At 37.3% G+C, this 18,680-nt stretch overlaps 1 long non-coding RNA gene across 1 annotated transcript; it reads left to right on the top strand.

Annotated features, from left to right (window-relative positions):
• Positions 1–13,832: 13,832 nt before the first annotated feature.
• Positions 13,833–18,180, top strand: LOC140128964 (uncharacterized). Its single transcript, XR_011855215.1, has 3 exons — positions 13,833–13,929; positions 16,290–16,394; positions 17,274–18,180. It is a non-coding gene; the product is annotated as an uncharacterized lncRNA (long non-coding RNA).
• Positions 18,181–18,680: the final 500 nt, after the last annotated feature.

Below are 18,680 nucleotides of genomic sequence, written 5' to 3'. Positions count from 1 at the left end.
GTATGCCACCAGCATGCATTTACCTGCCGCTGCTGGAAGAAAGAAAAGTACCTGGGGTGGGGGGTGTAGGAAAGATACTGATTTCTTTTTTTTCCCACTCGAGTATAAGCCGAGTTTGAGTTTTTCAGGACATTTTTTTGTGCTGAAAAACCCGCCTTATGATTATGATATGAGTATATACATTAATTGTATACATAATATGTATCTTCAGATGCCAATTGGTGTTTAACTGTCAACACAGAATAATCTATGGATCAGTCTCCGAATACCTACTTAGGCTTGGTTAACATGTTGTTTTCACAATACCTACTGACTTACTGCCTCATAAATGATATACCAACTAGGTAAATAGAAAATCCAAAGCAAGGAAGCGCCCTCTAATGTAGACCAACGTATAAAATACTATACCATCGTCACCTTGAAACAGCTGACCAACAGTCTTTGGTTGGGTTCAGTGTTGAGAGTGCCAGTGAATTGTGGCTGGAACAGCACCAAGGGATCATAGGAAATATAAACTGAGTCCACACAATAGCTTGTTTGGTTAAAGTTAGTTTATTAGGAAGACACGTTTTGCAGATCTAAAGTTATAATGCAAGGTTATAGTATGCTTTAAAAATAATTATAAAACATCACATAAAAATAATAATACAAAAATAAAATAAGAGGACACACATTAAATGACAAATAATAAATATAAATATTAGTTAAAGGGGGGGGGGCAGTCAAATGCCACTTGGTGGCAGTAGAGATAAATGTAACAAGTTTTTCTGGTATATAATAGTTTGCAATAGTGAGGAATAGATAAGTAAATATAAAATAATGATTAAATAAACAAAACCATGGATAACTTGATAGCAAATTAAGGAATAATTCAATAAATGACAAATAGATGAATGAAAAAAAGGAACAATTAAATAAATGTTAGCTCTTGGTCCAGTAGTTTGCTGAATGTGTAATTTATTGTTTTACTTGCTCTCCAGAAGCTGGAGTGCTGCTGTGGGGGTGGACAGTCAGTGTTTGCTCCTAGTTCCCAGGAATTTAATGTCTGGTTGCGCAGGAGATTCAGGGAAGAGGCGCAATGGTGAATTGCACTTGCTTCAAGGATGGTGCTGTTGGCATCAGAGTGAGCTGATTAAATGCAGAGACTGGGCGGCTCGGGTGAGCTGTCCAAGGCTGTGGTGCTGAAAATTGGCCAGGATTCTTTGTAATGTGAAATTATGTTTTGATGGAGATTTGTTGGCTGCTTGGTAAGTTGATGATAAAATCTAAGGTTTTATTTTGGAGGTATGGATAGGTGTTTATATGGAATTGCTTGAATTTGGGGAATGCTTGTTTATATGTGTGCTATATATTGATAATTGAATTGATGTGGGGATTCAAGGATTACGTCTGTTGCCATGTTGGCAAATTACTGTTCTTGGAAAAAATATTATATTTCAGTGAGTGGGGTAGATTGATTGAGGATTGATTGTTAGCATATATGGGGTTATATATTGTTGGGAAAGGACTAAATTACAATTGGGTAGGGATTGTAGGATGGGATGTTGAAAAATAGAGGATATAATTTAGTGTTGAATGGAATTTAGGAATATTTAGTCATTGTTCAAATATGTTTTGTGGATTGGATGGAGGTGTATGGTGTATATTGTTTGTATATGTAGTGTTAGTAGGATGATTGATAAAGCTGTGTGTTTATGGATGTAATTATAAGGTGAGTAGTCTTTGATGGAGCTGGAAGGAGTGTGTTTGGTATGGTTGCTTAGGGCCATGGTGTGAGGTTTGATTTTTGAAAATGCATATGGGGGAGGAAAAGATAGAATGGGTTAAGTGATAGATTCAACCATTTAATCCAGACCTGGGGGGATCAGAATTTTGAATTTATAAATCCAGTAGGATTCTGTGATAGCATTTGTATAATTCTTCCCCTATACTGGATGCCACACGGATCCTTTAAGTGGGTAAATGACATAGGTCATGTGGTTTTTGATTCCGAAGACCTCCCCCTGTTATATTACTTTGTACCTCCTTCGTTCCATGAGTTAGGTCTAAGCAACAAAGGCATTTGTTGGAGCATCTATAGTGTTTTCAAATTTTTCTCAGGTTTACTCCCATTAAGGTTTTTTTTGTCCCCTTAAAGGGATATTCTCATCTGGGCACTTACATTCAGTTTCATTAATCTGCCATATGTAAATATTTCTTTAATTAGATGTTATTAAAAAAAATGTTCCTGTGTGAAGATAATTTCTCATATACGTAGTGATATGGTCCCTTAGAAACGAGATTGGTTCCTCGGATACGGCCACCTCTGATGGATTGAGTGTACCAAGAAACAAAAGGTTATTGTATATAAAATGTCTGGGAGTTACTACATGTCGCACAGCCGTCCAGTGGTAATGATTGCTGAATCCTGGTGGTCAGGCAGGACTCTATAGCGCAAGTCCGGCCAACGCTGCCAGAGTGTGACGTGGTCGTATCCGAGGAAGCCATCTGGTTTCTAAGGGACAACATGAGTACATTTATGAGAAATTATCTTCACACAGGAACATTTTTTTTAATTAACATCCAATTGAAGAAATATTTACATAAGGCAAATGAATTTAATTAAATGTAAATGGCCAGATGGGAATACCCCTTTAAGCCTACTTGGTGCAAGAAAGGTATTGAGATTTTTGTTTCTTCTGTATGTGATCTGTGGTCTTGGTGGTAAGTTCAGGAGGTTCGGCTCGGCCTATAAAATGTGCCAATGCACGGCTAGTATATGGCAGATCTGGGGATGTGCTGCATTGTATTGAGTAATGAAATTGCAGTTTTTTGTTTCTTTTCTTTTGGTCTTTGCTGAGGTCAGTGGGTTCACTAAATTTTTTTGTGCAAGTAGATTTGTTTTTTTTTCTTCAAAGATTCTTCTAGTAGTTTAGGACGATAGCCTTTTAGCTCGAAGCTGTCTCTTAGTACCTTGGATTGGTCCTTGAAGTCTTCTGTGTTTGTGCAGTTTTTTCTAGTCTTAAGAATTGGTTGAATGGTATGTTTGTGAGCCAGGGTTTGCTATGTGCACTTCTGAAATTGATGTAACTGTTGGTGTCGACCTTTTTGAAGTGAGTTTTTATTTTGATCTCTTTGCTTGTTTTATAAATGACTTGGTCCAGGTAGTCAACTTTTTTAACAGAGATGGTGTGGTTTAAGGAAAGATTTTTTTTTTTTTAATTCAAAAATTATATTAATTTTTCAGCCTCTGTTTTGCTTGCATACCATATAAGAAACAAATCATTGATGTGATTGTAATACACAACATGATTTTTGAAGGGGATGTCCACACTGACGTAAATGGCTTTGAATGAGTGCATAAAAAGATTTGCAAAGTGTGTTCCCATTGCCATCTCCCATAATTATTAAAAGTATTTTCCTTCAAAGGTGAACACTTTGTGGGTTAAAATGAAGTGTATAGATTTCAGGAGGAATTCTAATTGGTTGTCTGGTAAAGTCGTGTCTCTCTTTAGGGAGCCAGAAATAGCTTGTAGGGCAAAATCATGCAGGATCATGCGTGAGAGATCACTTGATAGTAGTGATCTCTCGTATAAGTTGTGTAGAGTCTTTCAGACGCACTTATTGCAGGCACTACTGGATGAGTTCCCATCCCACATTGAGAATCAATTGACAGCATGAGGAGGAAATCCTTAAGTCTGAACACCAAGAGCATCTTCAACCAGAGGAAGGGTTTGTGGTTTTCCATTACATCATTTATCACAGAGAGAATAACAGGGTCTAAACATCCAAAGCACCTTTATCCAAAGTAAGAGGAATGGTTTATGATTTTCTCTTTTTACTGCAGAGAGAATAATTGGGTCTAAACCACCAAATCGCCTTTTACCACTGTGACATATATGATATATATATTTTTTTTTTGTTTTTTTATTACCTACTCCCATTTTACAGCCATTTAATGGGGTTCATGTTCTGGTCAAAGTTTAGCTGCCCAAAGTCAGGGCCAAGAAGTGAATATTGTCACGACAAGCCTGTCAAACCCAAATTTCAAGCAACCAGCGGCTGTGGGGAGATTGGGGGGTACGAGCAGTAGCAGCTCCATCAGCAGCAGCTTAAGTCTGGAGTCCTTAATAAGCAGCTTTCTTCACCCTTCTAGTGAGGAGGGTGGCCACCACCAGCAGGAGCAGCAGAACATGGAGCAGACCCTGCCCCAGCAGGTGGTGGCCTACTTGTACAGTACTCTACCAACCCAGGTAGAGTCTCCCCTGGACTACTGGGCAGCCAAACTTGATGTTTGGCCGCAACTTGCATCAGAGAAGCTGTCCTGCCCGTCCAGTAGTGGAAATCAGAGTGGGTGTTCAGTGCAGCGGGGGCCATCATTACCCCAAGGAGAACCCTCTTGTACACCCGTAATGTGGAGAGATTGACCTTTGACACGATAAATCAGGCGTGGATCGTCCAGGATTTCAACACACCAATGCCTTATGCGGCAGATTAGATCAGCCATGACGCCTCCCCCAAACGGTGAGAAATGAGTCTGGATTCTAACTACCTGCCTTGGCAACTATTCTGATGCTGCCAACAGCTTGATGCCACACATCTTCTGCCAGTTGCTCCATCTGCCTCCCACCATCTTTACTAGGGACTGTAATTGTCAACCACCTCCACACTCTGTCATTGTACTACTTTCTAACCTCCTCCTGCTGCTTCTGGCATTTCCACAGTCTATTATTTTGCCACTCTGTGGCCTACCATGTTGCTGCTACTTTCTAGAATGTGTCATTGTGCCACTCTCTGACCTCCTGCTGCCACTGCCGCCTCCACACTCCTAACATTGTGCTACACTGTGGCCTACCATGTTGCTGCTACCTCACAAATTTTTATTGTGCCACTCTCTGACCTCATGCTGCTGCTGCCACTGCCACCTGCACGCTCTAACATTGTGCCACACTGTGAACTACCATGTTGCTGCCACCTCCCGAATTTTTTATTGTGCCATTCTCTGACCTCATGATGCTGCTGCTGCCATTGCCGCCACCACACTCTAACATTATGCCACACTGTGGCCTACCATGTTGCTGCCACCTAAAAAATTTGTCATCGTGCCACTCTCTGACCTCATGCCGCAGCTGTTTCTGCTGCCACTGTCACCTTTGAAGTTCTTTTTTTTGGCAAAAACATAATATTTTCAGGGAAATTGTAATGGATGATGCATGTGGCATCTCTAATCTTCCAATTTAAATTAAAAATTTCAACTTCAAATTCATTTTGCCACCCTGTGTCCTACGATGTTGCTGCCACCTTCATAATGTGTTAATTTTGGCCTACTCATGCTGCTGCCAACTGACCGCTGTCTCCCTGGAACACTCCAGGGAGTGCCACTATGCCACTATGTTTGGTTTCCCCTTCATTTCATCGGTCAGAAGGAATTAAAAGCTTCAGGATTGAAAGCCAAAAGCAGGAGGGGATACAGAACACAGAGGACATGCAAATATCACATTTACTGTTCATCTCTGTTCTGGATCCGCTTTAGCAATACTGATGGATTAGTGACCGAAAGCGGACACTGACAGATGAAAAGAAGGGCAAAATGATCAATGACAGCGCTGCAAAGTTACTGTCGACAACCTCTGCACTCTTTTTTGGGGGGTTCTACATGTATCCACGTTTAAGAGAAAAGGTTCTCTCGTCACCTATGGAATCATTTGATGTCCCTGGAAAAAGAGTGAACTATGTTATAGTGGTATCTTGGCCCCAGCTTAGTTCTTTCGAGCTGGCACAGACGTTACCTTGTCAGGCTGCGTTCCCGCTTTGCTTATTTGGGGAAGTTGGCCCTGTAAGTGCTCATGGAATTGAAGAGTGAAGACATTCTAATAGTGGCAGCTGTCATGTGTGTGTCATACTAAAACACAGCATTGTTTGAAGACCAAACCATGCTCCCTATGCATGGCACAATGTTCTACAACATCCAGGCTCTCTGCAGGAAGGGAATACCTGTTTTTTAACTTAATCTTAAACTCATCATGATTCAATTTGGGCCGAATCAAATTTTCTAATTCTGTAAACTCGGCAAATCAAATTTACTTATGGTAATATGCACCTTGCATCAGTTTTGGTGTCTGCTAGTCCACCTGGATCAGCTGTGTAATGGATCCTTTATTCTTGGAGGTGCACCTAGTGTTCCCCTTGGCTCAGTCATCTCTGCCATCAGGAGCTCTGTGAAGAATATCTACTTAGATATTGCCATCTGAGGAGGCAGATCTCGGGGCACAGTGGGTTCACACCCCTTGCACCATGACAATTTGGAGTATTGTTAACAGTTCAGACACTTGGTTATCAGTCCAGATGTTATAAGACAATGGACATTGAGAACAATGATAGCCCTTTTCTCTGTGCATTACCATTGCACGTTATTAGGAACTTTACTGGGAATCCCCTTTAACAGGTGATTTGTTTTCACTGAGCACCGTTGTTACAGTTTGCATTTGATGTCTCAGACTCAGTGTTGCAGTAAATAGGTCTTTGTACAATATATCCTGATAAGGCATTGGTAGAAATCTTTGATTGTATAAAACTTCGGGACAGACATGTGAAATCAAGTCATCTAAATAAATTTACAGGGATTCAGATGTTCTTTCTTTTTTATATTTGAAGTCAGTGGTGGGGGGCAGCTATGGGTCTTCTGTGGTGTTAGTTGCTTTATGAAAAGGTCAGTGCCGCAGATAGCTCTCTACGTGCTTATTCAGTCAGGCAGTGAAGCCACATCCCCTATGCTTATGGTTTTTACTTAATTAAGGGATACAAATTAAAGATAAATTCAACACTACTAAGTAGAGATGAGTGAGCATACTCATCCGAGCTTGATCCTCGTTCGAGTATTAGCGTACTCGAAATGGCTCGTTGCTCGGACGAGTATTTAGCCTGCTTGAGATCGAGCTTTTACTTAAGGAAACACAGTAAAGAACAGTGAAGAACATGGTGAAACAGTGAACACAGTGAACACAGGATCATTTAAGTGAAGAACACATTGCAGATGTTTCCGTACATCTGCTAACTTATCGAAGACACGCATGCTGAACGGTGTTCTTCACATTAGTATGTGAAGAACAATATGTGTGAAGAACACATTGCAGATGTTTCCGTACATCTGTTAACTTATCAGAAGACATTAGTGCCGAACGGTATTCTTCACATTAGTATGTGAAGAACAATATGTGTAAAGAAGACATTGCAGATGTTTAACATGGGTCATTCTCCTTTTTGAAGTTCCATGAATATTCCATTGAATAAAAAAAATGAAGAAACAGGACTGACTTCCTTATTTCTCAATAAAATTACACATTTTATTGCAGAGCCTTGGTCCCCTTGAAAAATGCTCGAGTCTCCCATTGACTTCAATGGGGTTCGTTATTCGATACGAGCACTCGAGCATCGGGAAAAGTTTGACTTGAGTAACAAGCACTTGAGCATTTTAGTGCTCACTCAACTCTATTACTAAGTATTCCACCCTAATATGCACTATCCATTATCATATGTGTTGCTGTTTTTTTTTAAAGAAAGCAGCCATCTTTTTAAGTCCCAGAAAATCCCTTTTAACTCTGGCTGTTAGTGTTGAGTGGTAAACTCTTTATATCGGCCTGGCAAAATCGCAGGGTGGCACCATTTGGGGAGGTTTGTCGCACCCTGATCAGGAGTATCAAAATAGCAGCTTATGGTGGCTGCAATACTTTCAATAGTGCTGGTGACTTTGCCAGCAATGATCACAGGTGTCACTGATTAGGGTCTGGGTTTCGTACCTTTACAGGTTTTTAAACCTTCAAGTATGGGGGGAAGTCCAAGTAGATGCTTAGGTAATTAGTGTCTGGAGGTGACCTGTCTCTGAATTGCTGAGTGGTGTCAGGAGAAATTCAGGAAGTCAAGTGCAGCATGGTCCAAGAGCATCAGTTATTGTGAAGTGGTGAGTAAACATTTATTATTTTACTGGACCCCTTTAGAGTCTGTTATGTTCTGCTTTTGATTCATGTAGAAAAGACTACATGTCTAGAGAGGTAAATCAATTATTCAATAATTGAAGATCAGTTAGTAGAGAACAGCAGTAAGCAGAGAATAGAGTTCCTACGGTTGTTAATAGAATGCAATCAAAAAGTAAAAGCACTCCTTCTATTCATCTATTTGAGAATTATACAAAAATCTAAAAGAAAATGCTTGTTTATTTAAAATACCGAGAGAGGAATGCATTAGGTGGTTCACAATATCTAGCTACAGTTCCCGTGCTCCTTTTCATAACCTTCCAGCAATGTGCAATATGTGGCCTTGAATGTTCCTGTAGGCAAATTACTGTATGTTCAAGGATAAACTGAAAATGAACATAAAATAAACAACTTCATTACATAGATAATTTCTCATATATTAAATCGTAAAGTTTAATTTGCCTTATGGTGAGCAATTAAAAAAGGAATTGCAAAGTCCCAATGCTCTCATGCCGGTGCAAAGCAAAGCCCTCACAGAATTTTCAAGAACAGTTGGACATGTAATAATTGGACATGCTTGTTCTTTTTAAATTGGCTTCTGGAGACTATATCTCCAATTTTGATTTGCAATTTGTGCGCTCTGGTTTTTAATACTAGCTTGCCGCATACAGAGAAGCTCAATAGAAGTATGTGTGGTAATAGATTAATAAAATTAGGTTTCATACAATTAAGCATATATAGTCTTCATATTTCGAAATAGAAATTGTGCTTAACCCCTAAACAACCATTGTAATATTGTTTTTGTGTTGAGTGTCCAGAACTTTTTGTCATTTTTTTGACCCTCACCTTCTAAATGTTAAGCTAAGGGAGTACTTTGGTTAGAAGTGACCTTGAAAGGTCTATGTAGTAGAAAACCCTAATATATCACCTCACTTTTGAAACTGCACCCCTCAAAATATTTTTCATTTATTTACACTTTTATGAAGTATTTAGCCCCCACATATGCCACCATATATTGCGCACCATTTTGCTTTTGGGATGCTGAAATAGTTTTCTGGTGCCTGGATCTATATGAGAAGCCCCTGAGGTCTCAGGAGAATGAAAACCCCTCAACAAGTGACACAACTTTGTAAACTACTCACAAGTAGGAATTAAACAAGGTTTGCTTGAGTTTTCTCCGGGTCCTCCGCTTTAGTCCCGCACTCCAAAACATACTGGTAGATTGATTAGATTGTGGGCTCCATGGGGACAGAAACTGATTTGGCAAGCTCTATGTAGCGCTGTAAAGTCTGTGTGCACTATATAAGGAATTATAATTATTATAGTGAGCATTTTGTCCCCACAGATGCTGTATATCATAGAAATAGGCCATTGAATTAGAAAAAATTACTGCAACACTGACCCTAAAATTTTCAATTGAGCAAAATGAGTAGTAAATTTTCTGTTAAATGTTGGTTACTGGTAAAAAGGAGCTGCCAGGAATCTTTGTTATGCTTTACCAGAAATTGATTGAATAAAGAGAGGCTTTCAACACCATTTTTGATGTTTCATAGGGGATCTCCCACTCTTTCTTCCAGTGTTTTAATTGTCCTTCCAATGTAATGCTTGGTGCAAGAGCATTCTTTTAGGTTACTATTTTGTATTTCCATCAATTTACATTAAAATACAGCTCTGTGTAAACATGTGAACAAGCTCTAAGGATTACATAGTGTAGTTCCCATTACCATTTTCTACACAATAATTGTATTATCTTAAAAGTGCTACAACCAGAACTGGCATATGCTTCATGTAACCTTGGCTTGCTTAGTCATGGAGTCTCTTTACTTACATGTGCAGTTTGCATTGTAAAGCATTGGACATGTAGTGCAGTGGAGATGTGTTATTCTGGACAAAACCAGATATTTGTATTACAAGTTTTTAACAAAGCATCCTGATGTTGTGACAATTTAAGACAAACCAATAAACACAAATGAAATGACACCCGAGGCTGTCTCATTTTAGCCCATCTACTACAATGTGTGATTTGGAAACAGGAGGCGTGACCTCCAAAATGTCACAGGATGCTGAATTCTCAGTGAAAGACTTACATGTGTGTCTACAGAAATGAACACTGAAATGCTGGTCAAGATGACTTAAGATAGGTACTACTTCAGCTTTTATTGTTGTTTGTACTAAATGAAGGATTCCAAATAAATGTGAATAAGAATTTTTCTAAGTAGCTTGAAGTTGTGGTGAATATTTTCTTATGTGGATTGAGGACTTCTGGCTAATTTCTGGCTAATATATACCAAAGTGAGTGCTGTATGTTGAATTGTCTTTAACTATCACCTTGTAAATAGTTAAGTATTGAAATAATAGAAAAAGATACTTATGGAATTAGCCAGCTAATTCATTGGACAATGTACAGGCAGTCCTCAATTTAAGGACACCTGACTTACAGACAACCCCTAGTTATAGACAGACCTATCTGCCCACTGTGACCTCTGGTGAAGCTCTCTAGTTGCTTTACTTTAGTCTGAGGCTGCGATAATCTTACATGGACTACTAGTTCAAATCAATTTCTCACCTGGGGATCAATAAAATAAGGTGTCTGCAATGAAGTTTTATTGATAATCCTTTGTCCCATGACAGCACAAAATTTTGAAAATACAACTGGGTCAAAAATAAAAAAATTTGTCTGCAGTTACAATAAGAAAATATACTTGTTCCGACTTACTTAGAAATTCAACTTAAGTACAAACCTAAAGAAACTATCTTGTACGTAACCTGCAGACTGCCTGCATTTGTATTGTGCAAGTTCACAGTGTAATGCACTATCTTACCACACTGTGAACATACCAGTTGACCGTAGTGAAAATTATAGCTTGTCTTCCTGCCTGGATTTTTCATATCAACTCTTGATACCAGAGACTGAAAATTGAAAAGTCGTGTACATAAGGCCTAACTTAGATTACCAAGGTTTCTTTGACATGAGAGTTCAGAAACCAATTTGTTTCCTATGCTGTATATTATTTACCATACTGCTATGATTTAAAAAATGAGCATTCCCTGAATGCCACAAAATAAGTAGGTAATGGATATTACTTAAATGCCCCCAGTTTTAATTTCTTCTAAAATTGCCCTCAATTTACTCACTTAGTAGAGAAATTTAATCCACATTCTTTATACATGCATACATATTTACAGAAGAATAGAGATTTACTGTAGCTCTAACTATCATGACATTAAAGTTTCAAATCAAACCAAGCAATGTAAAGCAGCTTTCAGAGAGATAAGCATTTACTAAAATGATAATTGAACTCTGTGTTTTAGAGAATGGAAACTATGGTTGGTGAGTTTTGAAGTCAAAAGGCAAACATTATTTAAACTAAGCTATGAGAAAATGTATTTAGCATTCAAAAATGAAATAATAGTAATTACTGGGGCTTACACAAATCCATGAAGAGAAAGAGTTGCTTAAGATATACAAATATAATTTACTGCAATGCTGGATAATGCACACACATTGAGAAGCTAAGGAAGGGAACATTAAAAATAATTTTTGTTTACTGTGGGAAAGCCAGTAACTATTGGTATTTATCCAGTCTGATACTTTTCATTTTATAAAATACTTGCAAGGAGAATTCATTGTTATTGTGAATCTTCTAGTTTTAAAACCTGCTGAGATTGTATGAGCTGAATTCCTCTCAACTATGCTTCAAAGGCAAGCGTACTGAAGCTGGACATCATGTGTCATCTACAAAGAACTAATAGAGGAAACGTGGTTTGCTTCTTTATGGGCATGCAAAGTTTTTAGGTTTGTCTTCTATGCACTTTGAAGACATAACTAATTATTTATATATTGTTAAATGCACAAGGTGAACATAATAGATATATTTCTTGAATCCCTGTCTTATGACCAATGAAATTAAACTTCTTTTTTTTTTTTAACAATTTGTCACTATTTTATTTTTTTATTTAAAGGCACTATTATTATCAGATACCTGTCCATCAAGCAATGCAACCATAACCAAACTCGGTGCAAGCTGTCAGAATGCATAAGCAGTGGAAAACTCACCCCCTGTGGACAATCTTACCCATTGTATGTAAATAAATAAACTTATTCTTTTTTGGAGTTGAGCCAGTGCCTTCTGTCGTGGATACTCTAATCCGGTGGTCAACGCCCAAGTTATAGTCTGTATTTTTAAGTCTTATACGCAACCAGCCCACCGTGTTGGGAACCGGAACTTTCCTCTTTCGGTTAAGGGAGCTGCAGACTGTGTTTGTAGTTTCAGAATTGAGAAAACCCTGGAATACCTACCCTGGGGTTTAGAATCCCAGATCGATCTGTAGGAGGAAGGAACTTAAAAAAAAACGAACCTTTATACTCACCTACTTGTGAATCTAATTAGGCACATCAAACTCACATCTTAAAATCCCATGCCAGCACTCATGATGCTGCAAGTGAGGCTGGGATAATTGGTTTTGTAACGCCTGCTTGAAAAAAAAATCACACAGGGCGATTTGGGACACTAAACCACTGGTCCCTAAGGACCTATGTTTGGGTTACTTTCCCAAATTGCCATAACAGTTTCCTTTTTTACTACAACACAAAGTTAGTTTACACTGTAAGATTCATTTTTTTCATTAAAAAAAATCAACTTTTGCCAATAATGTTCAGCCCTTACAAAGATCCTTTTGTTAAGAAACAATGTTGAAGTAACAATGGGTAATTCTGTACTATTTGTGATATTGCAAATCCATTCCTTTTTGATGTTTCATGCTTCTGATCTGGGACGGTAGTTTCGAAGAAACTAATTGGTCCAAATTACATCTTTTCTGCATAGTCAGTCATCTTCTAACTACTGTACACTTACACATTCAGAGAACATCACTTTAGACTGTCTAATTTCCCTGGAGATTTAGTAAGAGAAAAAAAAATAGTTGTCTTGTTAAGTAGTTTTTTTCTCTCTTTAGCTTTGTTCTTCTTACAGAAAGATACCATTTTGTTTTTCTTTTACGCTCTATACATATTATCACATCACACTGGCATTTCATTTATGTAGCTGTGCCAGTACATAAGGTATGTTGCAAATTATTACAGAATTATTGATTTGACCATTTTGCACATTTGAACAAAAAATACATTATCATACAACCATATAAAAAACTTGAACTTTTAATTTAACTACTTTGAACTTGACAAATAAGGGGTCAAGAAGGGTAACTGCTTCTTTTGGGTATTAACCATTCCAATAGTTAAGTAATTTATCATTCAGCAAAGAGCACTTTATGAAACCTGTAGGAATGTTTAAAACCATCTCATACTGTACATCCTTTACTGCACTATTCACAAGCAGCATGTGCTCCCACCAATTTTAGCACACAACGTTCTTACCAATCAGGCCCTCAACTGTGATGGATCATTTGTAAGACTTGTTTCCTGATACAAAAGTCCTCTTTAGAACCCCTTCCCACTAAGTCTCCTGGACACAACTCAAATAACATTCTTATTGTCAATAGTAGCCAATAGGGTCTCCCATAACTATGTGAACGATGGGTGAAACAGGAGCAATTAATGTGTGTGGCCAATATTCATTGCTCCCCAATCCTCGATTGCTCCAAACACATCACTACAGCATGGCTTCTAGAGCTGTTGTGAGGAAAGTTGGGGTACAGGTATATATTTTATGTCTAGTCTTGGGTCTGTTTTTGTTAGGATTCAACACCAGAAACAAAGTTTCATCAAGTAGCTTTGAACCCTAAAGTACTGATGATTATGGATGGTTGCTTTCTAGATCCTGTTGATAGATTCTTGGTCTTGGTCTGTATCAACGCTCAAGACCAATTCACTCACACAGATCTGATCTCAAGTGTATGGGTTTTCTCATGATATAGGTCACTGGCATCACCTGCTCTATGCCCTGTGGATGGCAGGACCTGTATCATAAGGGGGAGTGAATAAATTAAAAGGCAAGTTGATCTGAGGTACACAGGTGAAGTATCCTTTAAAGAAGTACTGTAGAAATTTGTTTTCCATATTTTTGAACCCCTCATGTATTTGCAATGTAGATAGAAATTCAGAGAAAAACTATTGTGTTTCTTTTGTACAGCTTCCCTGATTTTTATATACTTTGCATGGCCCTAACTGTGATTGTAAAATTAAGCAAAACCTAGATTTTTTTCTTACCCTTTAAATGACACACTATAACTGTATATCTGGTACTGTTAAAAATGCAGGTGTCTGCTGTAATGCTATTGACTGCTGGACACTTATGTATTTTTGCATAGAGGTTGCTATAATGGTCACTTGAGTTCTTTTAAAGGTTTCGTAAAGTGCAAAAAATTTAATAAACTTTAAATTAAAGGAAAAAAATAAAAAAGGAAAATACCTTTCCCAGTTACCTGAAGACATGTAAATATAAATAAAATCGAGATCATATTTGATATATTTGATATTTAATATCAAAAACTACAAACTGTAAAAATGTTACAGTTTAGCTCATACTTAGAAAGCCGTTTTGTCATCCATAACAATTTAAAAGTGACAGTTCAAAACAGTATTTTTTTTTAAGATTTAAGGAAATCTACCACTAGGATCAAGGATTGTAAACCAAGCAAGCTGACATACTGGTGTGTGCCCCCTCTGGCAGGATCCTCTCTTTTTTTAGCTTCTTATACCCTTGTTATTACAAAAAATATGCTTTCAAATTATGCAAATGAGCCTAAGGGGCTCCTGGTTCCATAGCGGTTAATTGAAAATGCCTCCTGTAAAAAAAAAGACACAACAAATCTGTATAAATTTCAAATCTCCATGAATATACTGACCCTCTACAATAAAGTTGATTTGTCATTTGAGATGTTAAAGATCCATTGGTATTAATACAGATTTTATTTTAAACTTAGACAAAATTATATTCCGAAAGATATAATTTAGTTGTAATAATTTAATTCCACTCAGAATAAATTCACAGCAATAAAGCTGTTAATTTGACAGACAAAACATTTAGGGAAAACTATTTGAAAATATCAAATGCGATTGAAAACCCCCAAAGGGAAGATATTTCCATCACAAAGTATTTCCCTTTTGAAAAAATCTTTGAAGTTGGTCAGTCTGCGTCAGTTACTAAAATCACTTCACAATTTCTTTTTCAAATTAATATTTTGAATAATTTTGGGGGCTTGAAATGTTTACAAGGAGACAGTCAGCAGTATAAAGTACTCAAAAGACTCAAGAGATTACACAATTTAGCCTCATAGCCTTTTTAGTTTTCATTTTGAAGATTCATCAATTAGAATATTAAATCTACACTTTTCACATGTAGCAGATATTATATATAGAGATAGTATAACACCAAAAGATCCTTTGATTATATTAATTAAATATATAAACTTTATTATACTGTCTTATTCTACTTTATTATTTGTATTTCCTTTCTAGTATTGGTGATACATAAAGTTTATGACACAATTACATTTTATATTACGATTCTTGCATCAAACTAAAAGAACATAGAATGGAGGAATTAATCCAATTCTACAAATGCCCTAATTTGAAAAAAATTTCACACCACCAAACTGGTTAAATTTGACTTGACTATTATATGTTCAAAATTTACATGCTCCGCATTTAAAGTTGCATTTAGGGACACCCTTGTCCAACCAAGTCGAGTGTGGAGTGGAGAATCTGCTCTGTATTAATGCTCTTTCTGACTGTAAGGCAACGTCTAAATGACACACAAGGGTGTTTCGTAACCAGTTCCCTAAATTTTATACATATAATAGTCAACTCAAATTTATCCAGTTTGGTGGAGTGACACAAAAAGTAGACTCCTCTATCTCCTGTAAATCAACTTATGTAGTGCACATGGTGTTTTCCCCTGTAGATTTTTTTACATTGGGAGGACCACACGCAGACTATATATTAGATTTAGGGAGCATTTTAAATCTATCAGTTCAGGACATGGCTGTCCCCAACTCATTGAACATGTCAGAAGTTGTCATGAAGGGAACCCTGAGGTGTTGAGGTTTGCCGGGATCCAACAGGTCAAAATGGATCCCCTTGGAGGAGACAGGAATCGGGATTTGATGGAACAGGGTATCTGGGATTGAATGTTTTTCTTTGAATATTTCCCTCCCTTGGTTATTAAGTCTATTAGATCGATGTAGGTAAATATGTGAAACAAACCGGTACCATATGCTTAGTAATGTCATCATTAATACATATATTGATAGATGTTCCCTGGATGTAATCTGCTGTTGTTGTTTTTATTCTGCACTGATTACGATTTTAATGTGTTCAGATATATCGCACGTTGTATGTTGATATATTTACACTGTTTCCTTGACGACATCCGCCAGCGTCAACGGCTTGAGAAAGCGCTAGGAAGCGCGTAACGGACTGTCTCCAGGCCCCGCTCCTTCCCTGTACTATGCACCTACAATAAAGGATTCCCACACGTAATGGTGAGTGCCGCTCTTTCTTTCCTTACCTCAAACTTACATAATTTTGACAATGATAACTTACTTATGCTACCTTCTTGCATGTAAAAGCACCCACAATTATAATTGTGCTGTATGCTAAATTTGAGCGGAACTCAAGGTTTGTAAATTATTTAAAAAAAAAAAAAGATCTTGTGACAGAAGCTGGCATACAGCATAGCCACAGGTGCTGCAGAGGCATGTGATGAGGGATTCTTCCCAGCTACATTAGTTATAAATATGGTCTCTGCCAAGTCCTGACCAGTGATCAATATAGAACTGTAAAGCTTCATTGGGAAAGGGCACCACTAAATTCAATATCCATTGGATTCAGCTGAATTGAAGTAAGCAATGGGGTAAGTGTGATTGAAGTGTTATGGAGGTTAGACTTGCCTTGCAACCAATTATAATCTTCAAGGGGCCTGTGTTAATAGTATCATAGAATATAAGGTTGGAAAAAAACACAGATCCATCAATCCAAACTATAAGATTAAACAATTGTTTTTTTCTTATAAGTGTAAAAAATGCGCCCTTTAAAGGGAGGGAATGTTTTAACCAAGTGCTAAAGCCCATTGCATTTGGCTTGATTTCAAATATTATATTAAACCTTATTGATCTTGGGTTCTTTGTGTGTTATTAAATAGTGTGTAAAGATTGTGGATTGTTGTTCAGATATTTTTTTATATTTAGTACAAGGTAACCAAATCCAGTGCTCAAGTGGCATCTTTCTAGTATAAGTTCATCACCTATTTTACAGTATGTACATTTAATGTACAGTATTAACCCAATGTACAATAAAATAATAATTTACAAAATATTCCCTCTACCAGTGCTTGCCAGGTATTAAATGTTTTTTTCTAATAGGCATTCCAAAAGATTCCAATGAAAGGAATAGTGGAAGCTGTTTGACATGGATGTTCAACGTATATTTACATATGAGACTTGTCAATGCCAAATTACAAGAAGCACAAAAGGAGTTTCAAAGCTTTCATCTATTTTGTTACTTATCACTATAGCTTTGCCACCCAACAGCTTAAAGAAAGTGATTAGCTGAAGGAAAATGAACATGATATGATATTTGTCAATTCTGCGTATTGATTTTACCAGTTGCTGAACAGTTGCTATCACTTCAACTTTAGTTTTAGTTGATTGGATTAATTGAGCTTGAAAGCAATTTTCACAATCAGATTAATAACTGTATTTTAATAGAAATTTAGGTTGGTAGTTAGAATGTGCAGAAGGCATGACGTATTTAAAGTGCTAATTAAAGTAATGCCCAGAACCGTTGTATATGGAGGAAAATACCTAGTGGTATAATGTCTGCAGAATTCTAACTTAACTATTCAGATTTTATTGACATGTACCTTATAGATTACTGTTATTTTACTGCTGATGAATATCCAGCGTAATTCAAATGCAAATCATAGATAACTGCAAGTACAAGAATTAACTAAATTTCTTTCATTAAGATGATGAGGATGAGAATTCAAACAGTGGTTCATATCTATTTATATCAAGTTTTTAAATGAAGTGGAACAAAACTAAAACCTCTTTCTAAAGTATTTTTCAGAAGTTACACATTTTGTGAAGTTAACAGTGTAAATGGTATAGATTAAAGTCCCCACCCACACCCCAATTAGTCTTCCAACCAGAATGTTATTGTTTTAAAGGACACATGTCATCATTGTTTGTTTTGTCTTATTTATACCACTTAAATAGATCCTTATTTAAATTTGTTTTCTGACCACTATCCTGGGGGCTGCCATCTTGTTTGTGCTCTAGTAACAGCATTTATATACATTGTGGCACCCATAGGCAACAACGGTCTAGAGCTGACTTACTGGGTTCTATGGAGGGTTTTCTAGAATTGCAACTCCTTACTTGGGTAATGGCAGACAGGAAACGTGGTCAGTAGTCATAGGTTAGTCTGTACACATGAGGAGCTTGGTTTCAAAGGAGGGTATGGTAGTCAGGAGGAAGTCAGTGGTTGTTGTATAGAAGAACGGTGTCAGTTTTCGGGAAGGAGGCAGATATTGGAGTCAGGAAGAAGCCAGTACTCATTGCACAATAGAAGTCAATAGCAGAAGGGGAGGAGACACAAGCTACATTACAGGCTGGGACAACAATAATCTTGCAAGAAAGAAAGTACAAGTCTGGGTTTAAGTCTAGGTGTTGAATAAAGGAAGGGGTAAAGCAAAACAGGGTAACAGGAACTGAAAACTGGAGGATCAGGAACTAGGCTAAAGTTCAGGACAGGATCTATCCAGTAGT

Source organism: Engystomops pustulosus, chromosome 4, assembly GCF_040894005.1.
Source record: "Engystomops pustulosus chromosome 4, aEngPut4.maternal, whole genome shotgun sequence".
Classification (NCBI taxonomy): Eukaryota; Metazoa; Chordata; class Amphibia; order Anura; family Leptodactylidae; genus Engystomops; species Engystomops pustulosus.
The sequence above is the reverse complement of the archived record's forward strand: the minus strand, read 5'-3'. Positions and strand labels throughout refer to the sequence as shown.